This window comes from Stegostoma tigrinum, chromosome 11 (genome assembly GCF_030684315.1).
Source record: "Stegostoma tigrinum isolate sSteTig4 chromosome 11, sSteTig4.hap1, whole genome shotgun sequence".
NCBI lineage: Eukaryota > Metazoa > Chordata > Chondrichthyes > Orectolobiformes > Stegostomatidae > Stegostoma > Stegostoma tigrinum.
In genome coordinates, this window is record NC_081364.1 from 27222954 (window position 1) to 27236732 (window position 13779).

Here is a 13779-nt window from a genome sequence, read left to right on the forward strand (position 1 = left end):
AGCCAAACAGAGACACGCATGAGAATTCCTAGAGGCATGGCATTCCAACCGGAACTCCATCAACAAACACATTGATTTGGAGCCCATCTACCATCCTCTGAGAAAAAGAACAGGACATGACATCACCAACACAGGAAATTACATCACCAACCCAAGGAACCCTACACAGGTAAATAGAAAGCGGGACATAACACCCACGCTTCACCAGAGGCTCACTGATGACGTTACCTAGAATGGTGACGAAACGTCTGAAAACTAACCTTCCAGCTCAGCGAGCAAACTCACATCCAGAAACTCAACCTGAGCTACAAATCTTCTCAAAACTCGCTGTTCATGAATAGGAACTTCGATCAATATTTTTCTCTCGTCGCATTTTTTAAGCTAAAAGACAGACAAAAGTGCAATGTAATCAACTAGTTTTATACCAAACAATGTTTATGCATCAGTGAAACCAAGCCAGAGCAAGATTAGAGAACAGAATGAGGCAGGGGGATATAATGTTGGAAAGCAGTGCACAAAAGAGAAAAGCTAAATAGTCTTTTTACTCAAAAATTTGGATTTAAACATAAAAATCTTAAAGTTTAGAAATGACAGTATTGGAATCTCACAGTGCCATAGTGTAATGCAAGGCATTAAGACAATGGAAAGTTAACAGTGTAGTAAAGCAAGATAAGTTAATGAGTCAGACAGAAATTATGTAATACAATTCCACTCATGACAGTGCAGAGGTCAGGATGGATTTCTAGTCCTTCTAGTGTGGATATTTTTCTCTCTCATCACGCAAACCTGCAAAAACACTGGACTAGTAAAGATCATCTGGTCCAACAATCCTGCCTCGCACAGTTGCCAAATGCCATTCAGCAGTCATGGCTCAACATCCTGTGAAGAGCTAGGATTCTGTTTCTTCTGGATGCATCAATAATATGCCTCTTTTCAGACGATAAATCTTTTGCTAATATTTGTTGCACTTGAGGAGGAACCTGGTAAGATTTCAGGCAGTGTAGCAATAGCTATTTTACATTAATAAAAAATAAAATGTTGGAAATACTCAGCAGGCCAGGCAGCATCCGTGAAGATAGAAAATAAAAATCAAAGTCTCAAGTTACTGACCCTCAAAATTAGTGGTTTGCTTTTTTTAAATAAGTGTTTGTTAACAACTTTTAATTTGCTATTAATGCCAGCACATACTGTCTTGTACCAAAAGCAACATTATATTTTCCACATAAAACTGTCTGCAGTTTGCAGTGTATTTACCAGAGCAAAATGTCCAAAGGTACTCTCACAATCGACAGCAGGGATATGAATAAAATCTTAATTAAAGGCAATATCAAACTCATGCGTTAATTCTATTCTACTTCATTTCCAGCCTAGAAGCGTAAAATCAAAATGTTTGCACTCATCTTCCATTAACCACCAGAAAGCTCGTTTGGCTATACTGGATAACAAAGGTTCTACTGCAAAACAAACCTACTTGCCCATGAAGCCATTAACATGATTTCTTCAATTCTGTTCAGCTACAATTTAAAAGACAGGACGTAAAATCGCACAGTTCAAGCTCTTCAAAAATAATCCCAGTAATTAATGCTTTGAAAGCAGCATTACAGCATAACATAGGCCATAGCCCATTAAGGATAAATGAAATATTAACTAAGGTTCAGTTGACAGCAATTGCTGCTCCTAGTCAGATGGCTATCAGTTAAAATGTGATCCTAAGGTTGGAGCACAATAACAAAGTGACACTCCAGCACAGCACTGTAGGAGTGATGCATTGTTGGAAGTGCTGTCTTTTAAATGAGATGTTACAACACTCAAGAAATTATCCCATTGCATGATTTGCAAAAACAGCAGGCAAGTTACCTCTGGCGTCCCACTTCAAAATCAACATTACATCGTTTATTATATTGCTCTCTGTGCGAAAGTTGGCTGCCATATTAGAACAGTGGAAATATTTCAGAAGTATTTAACGGGCCATAAAGTGCTATAGGACGTCCGAAGGTTGTGAAAGACACCATATAAATGCACAATGAGATAGTCGTGCAAAGTTAACAAAAGAAGATGCATCAGCATTGCTGCCTCACAGCACCTGGGTTCGACTCCAGCCTTGGACGAGTGTCTGTGTGGTGTTTGCTCATTCTCCCCGTGTCTGCAGGGTTCCCTCCAGGTGCTCAGGTTTCCTCCCACAGTCCAATGATGGGCAGCTTAAGTGGATTGACCATGCTAAATTGCCCGTAGTATTCAGGGAGGCGTACACTAGGTGGGTTATCGGGGTATGGGTCTGGGTGGGATGCTCTGATGTTCGGTGTGGACTTGTTGGGCCAAAGGGCCTGTTTTTACACTGTATGGATTCTATGATTAGCCAGATTTAAAGATAAACACAAATACGTTTGAAACCAACACACAAAAGTGATAACAGTAATCCCATGATTAGCCTTCAAAATTCCAGTTACCACACAAGAGTTGAAGATAATTTCTTAGATCAGCTCTACTCACAATCTTGATAAAGATGAAATTTACGTTCAGCTAGTTATACAGCGTTCTACAGCTTTCATGGTCTGTCAGGCCACCTGCAGAAGTGAAACAAAACAGACAAAAGTTCTATGAAAACATTCCTTTCAGACAATTCAAGGCAAACAAACACTTAATTCCCTTAAAACACCTTACAAAGTGCATGGAATAGAAAGACTTTCCAAATAAATAACAATGATATAACAGTGAAGCAGAAGTCAAACTATAAAAATGCCTTAACTCATATCAACATTATGCGGCTCTGATCAAACTATGCTTTGAATATTGCATTTATTTTTGTTTGTCAACTCATGCTGAAGACAATGCAGAATACAACCAAAAACCTATTCCATCCTATCAAAGACTAAGTTATCAAGAAGAAAAGCTTTGCTCATCAGCTCAGTGATCTGGTGTAATCATACAGAAATATTTAAGATTGCTCAGGGAACAGAACAAAAATTCACTTTCAATAGCATTTAAATTGCTTTACACAGAAGTGAACAAAGCATACAACTGATTTCCAAATAGTTCTGGAGGGGAAAACGCTAGATTTGTTTAAAAAGCTATTGCTCATTACAACGTGGGGCAGAATGGATACTTACAGATCTTTTTGGACAGATGGATGGATAAAGGTGTTCTTTCATCTGTAATTATCCTAATTAGCAACTGTACAAGGTTAAATATTTATATTTAATGGAATATTATTGTGCGTTTACCTATAAATACTAGCTGTTCAGATCTCCCAAGAAGCTAAGACTTAAATCTAGCAATTAACAACCTCACTGGGATAGCAAGCTGGAAATCAATCCTCATTAATTCCACAATCATCACTGAAGTTGAAGTTTTTAAGTAGTATGCAAATTTACCCTTTTTATTTGTCTTTTAGACCTGGGGTGATAGAAAGAACAGATCAGGTTTCTATACTTAACAAGAATGATTATTTAATATAAATAAACAGATTCTAGCTACAAACACAAACAATTATGATTCATTGACATGTAACTCTCAAACGATATAAAAACTTTCTCTCTCACACACACGCAGACAGACACAGATAGAAACAAACTTGGGCTTGATAAATAGAGGGAAAATGGAGGGAAGCAGTTCAACAGTGCCTGTTCACAGGGTTTATAGAGGTGAATCTTTTGGCTTGCCAGGACATGCTGCTGCTCCTTGATACTCCTTCTCCAGTTACTTTCACATGCTTTTAGGTGAAATTGGGTGGCTGCTGCATACTTACGAACTCTCTAGCTTACTAGTTAAGAGCCAGAGCTTACATCAACCACAGAGGGGTGGTGGTGGTGGCTTTTGGTGGGTGGGTGAGTGGGTGGGTGGGGGGTGGAGAGGACTGGCTATCTTCGGACTTGTGATCCTTTTTACTGCAGACGAAAAACAGCATATTCTCCTCCAGATGGTTGCTGGCAGAACATTCACACCCCATGCTATTCAGCCACCTGGAAGCCCATCTGGAGGCCTTAGCTCTCAGTAAATGGTTCAAAAGTTAGCAGATGTAATTTCATGTTGATAAGTGTAAACATTATGCATTTTGGTGTGAAGAATAGAAAGGCAGTTTATTATCTGAATGGAGGGAAACTTTAGTGCATTTTGGTACAGAGGGATCTAAGTGTCCTTGCACATGAATCACAGAAAATTAATTTGCAAATACAGATAGTAATAAGGGAAATGGAATTCTGGCATGTTGCTGAAGGAATAGAATATAAAAGTAGGGCTGTGATGCAGCAACTGTACAAGATATTAGCAATACCACATCTGAAGTACTGCATAAAGGGGTTTGGTCCCCTTGAGGAGGAATGTTCAGGCAGTTCAGATGACATTCACTAGATCTATTCCACAGATATGGGGTCTGTCTAAATAAGACAGATCAAGCAGTGTTTAGGACGATGCTCTCCACAATTTGAAAGAATGATGGAAGATCTAATTGAGGAATACAAGATATTAATGGGGACTGATGAAGCAGACGCAGTGCAGATGTTTCTTCTTGTCAGACAATTAAGAACAACAGGTCATAGTTTTAGAATGGGGTAGCAGATTTAAAAAAGGTGACAAGGAGGAACTACTTCTCTCAAAAGATTGCAAATCTGTGGAATTCACTACTCCATACAGGGCAGTAGCGGTGGAACACTGAACTAATTTAAGGAGTACATAAGCAGATTTTTAATTAGTAATGGGTTAAAGGGTCATGGACAGCAGACAGCAAAAAGGATTTGAGGCCAAGATGAGATCAGCCACGATCTTATGGAATGACAGAGCAGGCTCAAGGGCCGAATTGCCCACTCATGATCCTTGTTCATATACTCTTCTGTTATGTCGCTGGTCCACACACCTATCAGTTAGTTGTAATCAGCCAAAACTCCATTCCTACGTGGCTTTTGACCCAGCTAGTCTGCAAACTAGGCTGCCATTATTGCTTGAATGTTCAGCTGTGTAAACAATACTTACAAGTTACCTGCTTTTAACAAGTGCAGTAATCCTTCAAAACTTTTCGCTTTCTTTTTAAAAACACAATTCTTTTCCCTTTTCAATCCACAGTCAAAAATACAGAAAAATAAAAGTACAGTCTTTACACAGCAGTATTACTTTGCTACTATTAAATTTTGGAGTGTAGCTTAGAACTCATGCAAAGACAGAGCTGGTTGCTTATGAAACACCTTCATCTTCTATTAATATAGCCTCACATTGTTAACGTGCCAATGACTATATGAACATGCTGCATATAGCATCCATGCCATTTCCAAAAAGCTAATACTTTTTGCATTAATTTAGATTATACTTCCAAATGAACACATAAGTATGTATTGGAAGATAATAATTCATTTTGAAAAATAATAGTGTTTAGTAAAATGCAAATGCACACCGGGAATTAAATGTTTTCTTGCATCTTCTGCTAAGTTTTGCTTATAGCAAAGTTAACTATAAAACAGAACATCTTCCGTTGTTATTTTCGGCGTTTTTGTGAAATCATTTTAAAGTATAATTACGAGGGCAAAAGTTGCCTGAATCCAACTCTGGATATTTCTATTAAAAGTAGCTGCAATCAGTTTTACAAGGCAATTTATTTGTGCTTTGTGTCAGATATTCCAAAAATGTAAAAATGAGTGGGAACTAATTTCCCTATTCAAGCCCATTCTGTCTGCCTCCAAATCTATTTGGATTATGTATCATAATCTATAAATTCACTTCACTTTACACCAAACAGCAATGTTGATCTTATCAGTTTTTTTTTTAAGGACTACCACGGTGAGAAAACTATAAATAAATTTGCCACGTGCAGGTGATGGCCAAGCGATGAAAAAACAGCAACAATCATTTTTCCAAAAAGAACTGCACAATTAAAGGGCAGAAATTTAATTAACAAAGATTATGTACAAAATCTTAATATCCTTATAGTACATACCCATTAGTTGTTAACTTCAAATTGATTAATGCCCACATAAAATAGCCACACAGGAATCCACAAACATTGGACTTTCTTTTATGCATTAAAATATGCATCAAACAGATTTTTTATACTTCACCGTTTCCATAAATGAGTATGCTTCATTCTTCTATCTTTGTTTTCTGAACTGTTTAGTTTGTACTTTGATGCAAAAGCCATAGAAATTAATTCTACAGTACAAAAAAGTGTCACCACTTCACACCTTCAGAATCTGGAAAGCAAAATCCAACATTTTAGTAATGGAAGCAGCGATCTAACCCTGCAGCAACAATGCCAGTAAAATATTTTCATAAAACGAAATGAGTATGTATGTATGTACTGGTAGGTATTACAGTGACAAGGCTACAAGATGACAGGGATTGGGACCTGACCCCTGAAACATACACGTTACTTTGGAATGGCAATAGGCTTGGAAAAAGGAGAGAGGTGGCTCCGCTAGCTGGTGGTGTAGTGGACAGCAACGATTATTTTACAGTGCATGGGACCTTGATCAAATGGACCAATATGAGGTGCTGCATTTTGGAAAGGCAAATCAGGGGATATTTAATGGTAAGGTCCGTGTCTGTGTTGCTGAACAAAGGGACCTTGAAGTGCAGGTTCATAGTTCCATGAAGTACAGTCTCAGGTACACAGGATAGTGAAGGTGGGGTTCGGTATGCTTGCCTTTATTGGCCAATGCATTGACCAATAAGAGTTGGGACGTCTTGTTGCAGCTGTACAGGACATTAGTGAGGCCACTACTGGAATACTGCATTCAATGCTGGTCTCCCTGCTTTAGCAAGGATGTTGTCAAATTGTTCAGAAGTGATTTACAAGGATGTTGGAAGGTTTGAGCTGTAGGGAGAGGCCAAATAACTGGATCTACTTTCCCTGGAGCATGAAGGGCTGGGGCTAACCTTATAGTTTATAAAATCATGAGAGGCATAGATAGGGTGAATCGTCAAGGTCTTTTCCCCAGGCTAGGGCAGTACAAAACTAGAGGGCACAGGTTTAAGGTGAGGGAAAAATGATTTAAAAGGAATCTAGGGGGTGACTTTTTCATGCAAAGAGTGGCGCGTGTATGGAATTAGGTGCCATTGGAATTGGAGGAGGATGGCACAATTACAATGTTTAAAAGGCATCTGTAGAGGTACATGAATAGGAAGGATTGAGGGGTATATGGGCCAAATGCTGGTAAATGGGACCAGATTAATTTAGAATATCTGTCTGGCATGTGCAAGTTGGACCAAACTGTCTGTTTCCATGCTGTACAGCTCGATGACTCTAAGCTGATGTAACAAAATACAGAGAGTTGACCCACATTCTGGAAACTAAGATATGGAAATAGTTGGGGTAGAAACAAGAAATGATAAAGGCAAGAAGTCACTTGTCCGGATGGTGTATAAATACTCTAGCAGCAACTATACGGCATGGTGCAGAATAATGGAAGAAAGCTTCTAAGAAAGGCACAAGAATAATCATGGGACCTTTCAATAAACATATCGACTAGAACAGTCAATACGCAAAGGTAGCCTAGAAGAGGATTCTCAGAAACATTCTGGGACAGTTTCTTAAAACTGTACATTCTTGTGCCAACCTGACAGCAGGTTATATTAGACCTGGTATTGTGCAATAAGATTGGATTAGTTCTCAAAGTGAAGGTGCAGGAGCCATAATACAATTGAATTTTACATTGACTTTAAGAATGGAGTAGATCTAAACCTATTTTTTAAAACTTTAATAAGGAAAATGACTACGGCATTGAAGCAAAGAGAATAGTGAGTGAAAGCTAAAAAGAATTGGCAAATTAGATTAAGAGGATAAGTCAACAGAGATCCAGTGGCAGACATTTAAAGGGAGATTTCAGAATACACAACATTCTAACCTGTAAGGAAAATTCCAAGGGAAAGACACAGCACTCTTGGGTAACTAGAAATGTTAAACATTATACTGAACTAAAAGAAAAACGTTCAACAGTGTAAAGACAGTTGGCAGATGAGACCATCTGAACTCTACATTTAAAAAAAAAGCAAAATAGGACTTTAAAAAAAATCAATCAGGCAGGAAAAAATGAGAGTACCTCAGAAAGCTAGCCAGAAAACTCAGCACTGGTGAGAGTTTAGGTAATTAAAGAGTCAAAGTTAGCACTGGCCTTATAGAAAGTGAAGCTGGAAAATTTACAAAAGGGAAACAAAAAAATGGTTGGTGAACTAACAGATAGTTTGCATTGGTTTTCAACAAAGAACACAAGTGACCTCCCAAAAGTAGCAATAAATCAGGATGTAGGAGGAGGGGAGGAAATCAGAAAAATAACAATCACCAGAGAAATGATACTGAGTCAAGTATTGGAACTGTGGGCTTACAAGTGCCTAAGTTGTGGTGGACTTCATTCTAGAGTCATAAAAAAAATGAATAGTAAGGTAGTTGATGTGTTCTTAATTTTCCAAACTTCTGTCAAGTTAGGGAAATTCCCATGAAATTGAAAGGTAGTGACTGTTTCACTCGAGGAAGGAGGGAGACAGAAAGCAGTAAACTACAGGCCAGTTAGCTTAACTTGTCATAAATGTGAGACGAGACTAGTGAAGAAGTGGATAACTTGGATAAATTCAAGGTAAGCAAAATGGTTTTGTGAGAAGAAAATCATGCTTGGCAAATCTACTGGCATTCTTTTCAGAGCTAAGATGTACTGTGGATAAAAGGGAATGGGAGGATGTTCCATACTTAAGATTTTCAGAAGGCATTTGATGAATTGCCACATCGAAGGTTATTGCATAAAGGAGCTCATCATTGGGAATAACATAAAGACACAGAAGGAAAAGGGGCTTGCCTACAGGAAGCAGGCATAAGTTTTTTTTTATTTTAAAAGTTGGTAACTTGAAAGTGGCGTGCCAAAGGGGTTGGTGCTGGGACCATAACTTTTTATAATGTTGGATAACGTCTAAGATGAAGGGACAGGATGTATGGTTGCCAAATTGGTTGATGACATTAACGTAGATAGGAAAGTAAATTGTGCAGAGGACATGAAAATGAGTGAGCAAAGATGTGGCAAATAGAAAATAATGTAGAAAAATGTGTAATTTTCCATTTTGGCAGAAGAAATTTTTTAAAAATCTCACTGATGAGAGATTTTAGAACTCCGAGATGCAAAGGGATCTTGATGTTCTAATGCATGAAACACGAAGGGTTAGTAAGCAAGCGCAGCAAGTAATTAGGAAACTAACAGAATACTAAAGCAAGGAGATTATGCTTCTGTTACACAAGGTGTAGAAAATGTATCCAGGAGTACCAGGCCAGGTAACAAAAAGATTGCCCAGTTTCATTTCTACTCACATTTCGTTCTGGTACACGGGGAACCAATTCACCCAAGACTGAATGGTGTAGAAGGAATAGGTTTTGTTTGGTAAAACAAAGGCAGGTCTTACACAGTACAGCCCCAGGTATTGTTGTTGAACAAAGAGACCTTAGGGTTCAGGCACGTAATTCTTTGAAAGTTGTATCACAGGCAGACAGGGGGGTTAAGGCAATCAGCACGTTTGCATTTGATGCTCAGACCACCGATTATAGGATTTTGGACGTCTGTTGAAGTCATACAAGACTTTGATGAAACCACTGTTGGAGTACTGTCTACAGTTCTGGTCAACCTGCTATAGAATTGATATTATTAAATTGGAGACGTTTCAGAAAAGATTAGCCTCGAAGTTGCTGGGATTGAAGGGTTTTAGTTATAAAGACAGCTTGGGACTTTTTCCACTGGACGTTGGAGGTTGAGGGCTGACCTTACAGGGGTTTATAAAATCATGAGGGGGCGTGGATAAGGTAAATAGCAAAGGTCTTTTCCGTAGGGTTGGGGAGTTCAAAACTAGGGGGCAAATTTTTAATGTGAGAATAGAAAGATCTAAAAAGGGAACTGAGGACAACTTTTTCATACAGTGGTTCATAAATGGAATGAACTGCCAGAGGAAGTGATAGATGCAGGTACAGTTACAAGATTTAAAAGACATTTGGACAGGTAAATGGATAGGAAAGGTTTAGAGGGATATGGGCCAAATGCAGGCAAGTGGAATCAGTTTAGTTTGGGAAATTTAGTCGGCATGAACAAGTTGGACTGAAGAGTCTGTTTCTGTGGTGTACAACTATGACACATTATTGTTCACCTTAAAGATGTAAAAGTATTAGACAAGGTTCAGAAAAGGCTCACTAGACTGAGATACTGAAAGGTCTAAATAGGAAACAGCCTCTGCACATCTGCTCCAGGTGATGTGTCATAACATCTCTGAATAGATTGATTAAAGCTATAGGGCCCTCTTGTGGCACTACAGTCTTGTCCCTGTACCGGACCTAAAAACCCATGTTCAAGCCCCACCTGCTCTAGAGCTGTAATAACAACTCTGAACAGGTTGATAGAAAAAATAGGTTAAATAAATCAAAAAATTTTAGAACTAGGCGTCAGCCATTTAAAACAGAGGGTATACTGAATCGTTTTTATCTGAGGGTTAAGTATCTTTGGAACTTTCCTTGACAGCAGTGGAAGCACAAAAGGAAGATAACATTTTGTTGAATCATAGAATCTCTAGTGTGGAAACAGGCCATTCGGCCCAACAAATACAAAACCACCTCTCCAAAGAGCATCTCACACAGGCGATGAGCAACAGGCTAAATGGTTTTTGGGGTAATGCAGATTTGACACATCAGTGCATTCCACTTTGCAGAATACCCATGTTGCGTCTGCAAAAATGACCCTGATCTTCTGGTTGCTTGCTACTTCAACAAACCACGATGTTACTTGGCTAACAACTGTCTCACTCTCTGGACTCCCTCTCCAGCTCTTGTTAATTACCATCCATCCACCCAAATATCAGCCTTTCCCCAGCTACTGCCAGTTCTGAAAATGGGTAACTGGTCTCAAAAACGTTGACTTTGCTTTCGCACCCCCCCAACCCCCATTGATGCTGCCAGACCTATGGAGTTTCTCCAACAATCTGTTCTTGTTTCAGATTTCCAGCATCTGCAGGTCTTTATTTTTTGAATAAAATGTGTTTTGAGCAAACATTTTAATCGGTTTAGCCTGTTGCTCAACGCCTAGGTGAGATGTTTTAAATAGACTTACTTCTCGGAATATAATTTCTGGCTTTGTTAGTAAAATGTGCACTGAGAAACTGTCAAACAATTTATACTTTCTAAATAATGAATAGATTGCTGGAAAGTTGGAAAAATTGAATCAAGTTTAAAAAAAACACTAATTTTACATACATCTAAACAAAAATGATCAATTCCAGTTATATTTTTGTTCATTTTGTTCTCATTGACTTATTCAGCGTCACACCATGGGTTCACAAACCTCTGTCATTGGCATGGTACTATGCAAGTTATATGCTTGTTTGTTTCAATAACGTCTATTTTTACAGCAACTTGAACACAATTAAAAATATAATAAGGCGCTTGCATGAACACTGTCTCAGGAGAATGCACCTTTCCTACACCAATTCTTTCCTGCAGCTTTTCTTTTTCAGTTCGCTCAACAGATCTAATTAAAATGAATTAACAGCTGCAGTTTGAGCTGCATTCCTCAATTTATCTGTCACTCTTCACTCATACATCATCTACAGGTGTTCAAACTACTGTGAAAATTTAATATTCCTCCAATATTATTAGACCTAATTCCTGGAACTCTTAAGATCACTGGGGGACTACTGTCCCCATGCGGATTGTAGCAAATCAAGGCAGCGGCTTATTACTATGTCAAGTGCAATTAGTAAGGGCTAATAACACAGTCTTTAGCAATCATAAGGCTTCTGTAATGTTTGTAGTGTCCCTACTCTGGGCCACAAGGCTTGGCTTAAAGACCCCAGATATGTGTCAGAACATGGCTGAACAAGTTGATTTTAAAAAACCACCCATATCCTGCCAATTAACAGACAAAAACATGAATTTAAAGACGTGATTATAGTATCTTTTACAACCAGAGGACTTGCCAATTTTCCACAATAGCAGTGTAGTTATAACCAGATGTCTGCTTTTGTAATGTTGATTGAGGGATAAACATTGACCAGGATGCTATGAATGATTCCATTTTTCATCAAAACGGGCGAGGGAAAAGGCAGAAATCTTTTCCAAAAAAAAAAGCACCTGACATGCGGTCAGGTTAGAGTTAGTGAAGTGTCATGCCCAAACTAAACAGAATACTCCAGTTTTGGCAAAATCAGTATTCCATACAAATTGTGATCAGAGACAGTGGGAACTGCAGATGCTGGAGAATCCAAGATAACAAAGTGTGAAGCTAGATGAACACAGCAAGCCAAGCAGCATCTCAGGAGCACATGTTTTTGCACTCTGTCTCTAACATGCAAATGATTCTGCATCATTTTGTAGTTTTCTCAACCCTGATAACTTAAATGATTTGTACTGGTACCTCTACTCCTGCAATCCCTGTGCAACTGGGCCCTTCATTTTATGTTCTCTCTTCTCATTTTCAGTTCCAAATGAATTACTACATACTTCTCTACACTAAATGTCATCTGTCTATACCTTTTGAAGTTCTAAAGTATCCTCCTCAGTTCACAATACTTCCAAGTTCTACAACATCCATAACCTTTGAAATTATGCCAAGCGCATCAAAGTCTAGGGCGTTAAAGGGGTCCTTACACTGACTTCTGGGATACCCTTACTGCGTATGTTCTGATCCGAGAAAACAACCATTCACTGTTACTACTTTTTTTGTCACTCAGCAAACTTTGTATATATGGTGTTACTGACCCTTTCAGCCCATTTCATAACTTCACTAACAAGCCTATCATATAGCATGTTATGAAATGTGTTTCAAAGTCCACATATACCATATCAACTGCATTATAGCTAACTTTACCATTTTTAAGTAGTTGTTTACCAGATACAAAATACCTAATAAACGATTTCCACATCTATGCTGTGCACTTTTGCAATGAGTCAATAAACTGCTTCACAACAATGTAAACATGCACCAAAATCGACACACTCCAAAATTCTAATGTAGAATGCTTTATTATAAAACATGATTTTATTCCTTTGAACGAAGTCTTATTGAACATCTCTTTATGAAAACCACCTTCAAGCTGAGTTAACAAGAAGGTTATTTTAGGAAATCACGTTCCCTTCCATTATTACCCATAAAGCTTCAATTTTCGTTTGTCACAGTCTGGTCCAATTTATCGTTCTTAATGGATACAGATACGAGGAGGAATTAATGTAAAATCGTAAGATGACCTTCACTCACTCGTTCGACGAATTCATGTTCAGCATTTCAAAATTACGTCTATACGCGGATCTCACGGAGTCTTTCAATCATTACAGTAATAGCCTTGTAAAAGGGGTGCATTAGCAACTTTTCTCAGGTTTGCAATTACAAAACACTTCCGGTCAGTTAGTAAACGGTTTTTGTTTTAGTGCATTACTATGTCCTTTATTTTTCTCATTTAAACACATCAGCACCACCCGAATCGGCTCTAAACATTGCTCAAGGCCAAGGTCTTCGCTTCAACCTCAGACAAGGGCGGAAGCAACGTCATGGCTGAGTGATGAGCAGGGGTATCCAACAAATCAGAAAGTATGTAAAGCGACATCCAATCAGAACAGCACTTACTGCCACGAGGTCTCCAATCGGAATCAATGTTGGGCGGGACCTACGCTGTCAAGCTCGTTTCTACAAGAGGGCCGCCAGCACGCATGGGGCTGGCCGCTCACAGAGCAGGGAGCGACACTGTTAGCGCTCTCCTCCCAGCCCACAACACCTCAGTCTGAGCAGTTACTGCACGCCACAGGCGGAGAACGCGAAGTAAGGCGGGCGGATGACCGCCGCTCAGAGT

The 13779-nt window shown here is 38.8% G+C and overlaps 1 long non-coding RNA gene across 1 annotated transcript; it reads right to left on the reverse strand.

Moving 5' to 3' along the window:
• Positions 1 to 2488: 2488 nt before the first annotated feature.
• On the reverse strand, positions 2489 to 13435 carry LOC125460260 (uncharacterized). The gene is made up of 3 exons (XR_007249231.2): positions 13191 to 13435; positions 6042 to 6173; positions 2489 to 2564 (listed from the first exon to the last, which is right to left on the reverse strand). It is a non-coding gene; the product is annotated as an uncharacterized LOC125460260 (long non-coding RNA).
• Positions 13436 to 13779: the final 344 nt, after the last annotated feature.